The sequence below is a fragment of the Trichosurus vulpecula genome, chromosome 3, assembly GCF_011100635.1.
Source record: "Trichosurus vulpecula isolate mTriVul1 chromosome 3, mTriVul1.pri, whole genome shotgun sequence".
Lineage (NCBI taxonomy): Eukaryota > Metazoa > Chordata > Mammalia > Diprotodontia > Phalangeridae > Trichosurus > Trichosurus vulpecula.
The window spans coordinates 423939095-423942980 of NC_050575.1; the positions used below are offsets into that span (position 1 = coordinate 423939095).

The 3886-nt window shown below is 36.8% G+C and overlaps 1 pseudogene; it reads left to right on the top strand.

Moving 5' to 3' along the window:
• On the top strand, positions 1–440 carry LOC118844128 (annotated as a pseudogene).
• The last annotated feature ends 3446 nt before the right edge of the window (positions 441–3886 follow it).

Sequence of the window (3886 nt, forward strand, 5' to 3'; positions counted from 1 at the left end):
ATGTCTAAGCAAGGACATGGTGGGTTGCTTGGAGCAAAGTTCTGAATTTCCTTTGGTCTCCCAGTGGGAGCTGGCATTAGTTGTGCTGATAACACAGGTTCCAAGAACCAGTACATCATCTCATCTCTGTGAAGGGGAATAAGGGAAGATTGAACAGGCTTCCTGCAGCTGGTGTGGGTGACATGGTAATGGCCACAGTCAAAAATGGGAAACCAGAGCTCCAGAAAAAGGTTCTTTCAGCAGTGGTAATAGGGCAACAGATGTCATATCAGAGAAAAGATGGTGTGTTCCTATATTTTGAAGACAATGCAGGGGTCATAGTAAACAACAAAGGTGAGATGAAATGTTCAGCCATCATGGGGCCTGTTGCCAAGGAGTGTGCTGACTTGTGGCCCAGGATTGCATCTAATGCCGGCAGCATTGCTTGATTCTCCTAAAGCCCATTTCTTAAAAAGAAAAAAAAATGAAAAAAAATGAAAAACCACCTCATTAAAGTGCCTGCCTTTAAAAAAAAAGTTACCTTAACGCAATTTTAAGTTACCATTTCTAATCCTTATACCCTGATGATATTTTTACAAATTCAAAATTGGAACCATGACCAATTGTCATGTTTAAGAAATTCACATCAGAACCCAATTTCTTATATTTTAAATTAACCCATTATTAATTTCCTCACCAGGAGGATGAGATTCACTAAGAAATTAACAATGGGCACCAAGTACATACATAAATACATTAAATAATCAATTTTTAACACAGTACATATAATATCACAAACTTTTAGTCATTCCATGTTTCTTTCATGGCATTTACAAAATAAACCACAAGGCATTCTTCTTTTAACACTACTAATTGTAAAAAAAAAATTTAGACAAGCTTGATATTAACCAAATAATATTCTCAAAAGCCCTCGACCTAATTGTCTCCATACCATTACCAAGAATTAAAAGACCCTAACTTATACAAGACCTTATACAAGCCCCTTACAAACTAACCTTAACTTATACAGGAACAAGCACAGGAATACCTAATCCCAGTCTTATAGTAACTTAAGATGTTCCATAATCAATTATTTTAATAGATTTATTACTGTACTTAGAAAACCTTCTGATTATAGAAATGTGCCATTAAGAGATTAGGGACTTATAGTAAGGGGATGGTATTTCCCCAGCTTCCTGTCAACTCCAGGCAAAATTTATGTCAAACTGCAGGCTGCATTGAGACAGGCTTAAAGTCTGCCAGGTTCCAGTTAAGGAAGTCTAGAGAGTCCCACTTCAGCACATGTGGAAGTTGCTCTCTCAACTTTACCAAGAAATCATACTTGCTCCACACAGGGCTGTTGGCATCATGGATCAGTGGCTCAGACAGCCATCCTTGATATTCACATCTGGAATTAGAGATTCATAAGATTCAAGATTTTAAATTTATGTCCAAAATTCTCGTTTTAGTTAATAGCCTCAATTTTTGATTAATTACAATTCTTAATCTTACAACATCTAGATTATAAGGGGAATTGCTGTTCATAAATCCCCAAGTACTATAACACTGGGCATGATTGACAAAATTAATTTCAACAATAATTCAATAAAAGCTTTTTAACCTCTTCATCATTTTTCTCTGATAGTATAATTCTTAACATTTAAACCATACAGATGTATTTTAAACCATACAAATTTAATGCCTTAAATATTTTTACGTATTTAAAACTTGAAGATACCCAGAAAAGTAGGTGAGTGCATTTTTAAGTCTCCTTACACAGGAAGTCACTCATCTCACTTATTACCAACACGTGGAGATTAAAAGTAATATTACTTGTTCATATCCCAATATAACAGCTCCAAACTATCACATTTTTATCACACCCTTTTTAAAAGATCAATTTATATATATATATATATAAAACAAAATGTAGACCTCACAAGGGTCTCTCAAATTTTACAGCCTAAGAGAACTCTAAAAATATAATTTGGAAAGAAGATGACTCCAATTATATTTTCAGATTATCACATATAGAAATTATTGATCCTATTACTTCTGGTATTTATATATTAATACATTAATAAATAGAAATACATACATAACATACACTAATACCTTAAATTTTGATTAGCAAAAATAAAATGCCTAAGGAATTTGAGGGAGGTGTAGCTGCTTCCCTTCCACGCAAAAAGGTTTGGACTCTAAAAAGTCTTGTAGTCCTATTCCAAGTTAAAATACTTCCTGGAGGCCTTTCTAAGAGCAAAGGAACTAGTCTTTTTTTTAGATATGCTACTATATAACCTTGGATTACTAACCAATCAGCCTACAAGCTTCTTTCTGCCCCAGCTTGGGATTGACCCACCCACTGTCTTCCAATGTGGGGTGGGGGATGGGTAGCTAAGAGCACATGGACTCAAAGCCACATGGACTTAAATTGTACTCACCCCCACTCAAATAATTTCAATCTGTCTTTCCCAATCTTTACTAAAACATTTTACCCTCTGTATTCTCGCTCCAATTTCAATCTCTTTCCTAATCTTGACCCAAACTACCTCAAAAATTTCAAGTAAATAAAAAAATATACTCACCCAGCTTTTCTTTTCCAGCTGAAGACTTAAGTTTAATAATTGACAATTTGCATACTAAAGGAGCCCTTTTCAGTCTCCCAAACTTTTCTTCCTTCACAGCCTTCCAGGGGTCCTTCTTTTGCTAGTTAATACCCTTCTAACCTCTCAGTTCCTAGAGTTAAGACTTTCTACAGGGATATAGAACATAAAACTTTTCTTAAACATGCAGACAAGACATTGCACAAATTAGACATTGCCAGCATTTTTCTTTTCTTTTGTCTTTCCTTTTCTACTTTGGCAGTTCGTGCCAATCTTTAAGCCTACTCCTGAGAACACTATCTTCCAGAATATTAGGATTTTTTTTTCTTTTTGCGCTTGCCACTTTAGAGTGTTCTTTCCCCATGGTTCACGAGATCTTATTCTTTTATCAGAACTCACTCAGTCTTACCGAATTACTTGAAGAGGGAGCCTTACGGACTCCAACCCCCTAGGCCTTCCCTCCTGCCCTCCCTAAGGGTCATGCAGGGGCTCACCAATCTTGTCCTCTAGAGCTATCATGGATCTTGCTTACCTGGGTTGTGAGCACAACTTACATGACCGTGATTCAATTTTCTCTACAGACAGTCTTCGCTAGCATGTCTGGAGCTCTGCTTTCTTTTCATTTCCACTTTTTCTGAGTACCTCTCTTCAGTCCGTTCATTAAGAGTGAAAGGAAATCTTTCCAGTCACTCCAGGACTTCGAGAAAATGGCCGGCTGGCACCTCTCCTCGGATTGACTGGGAGACCCAACCTCAAATAAGGGGAATCCTGAAGGAGCCCCCAAAGCTGTGTGGGACAGCAACCCTTCCCCAAATTAAATTCAGAGGCTTCTCAAGGTAAAAAGTAGAAAGGAATGTTATTGCTTTCTCAGGAGAAGGGATGCCACCCAAGCAGGGCATTCTAATTATGTTCTACATTTATTCAGTCTGAATAAATGGGCACATTCCCTGAACAGAGTACAGGAAAGTACCCACCCTCTCTTTTTTTTAAAAAAAAAACTGACTTAAATATAGCTTTAAAAAAAGACCGCTCCCCCATTATGCCTTACCATTCATCCTTAGCCTCTATTCATTCTAAGCTTTGTGTTCTCTTGGCATTATTTTTATAGGCCCACATATTACTTCATGTCTTATGTTCTATTTCATTAAAATCATATTGAGGTTTTGGAAAACAACAAGCCCACTATTACAAAACATTCCAAAATTGCTCTTTGCTCACATACTGACACAGACTACTTAGACTTTGCTGTGTAAAGTCTAGCAATCTTTCTTTAAATTCAGAGAGGAGTCTTAGGGAATTGC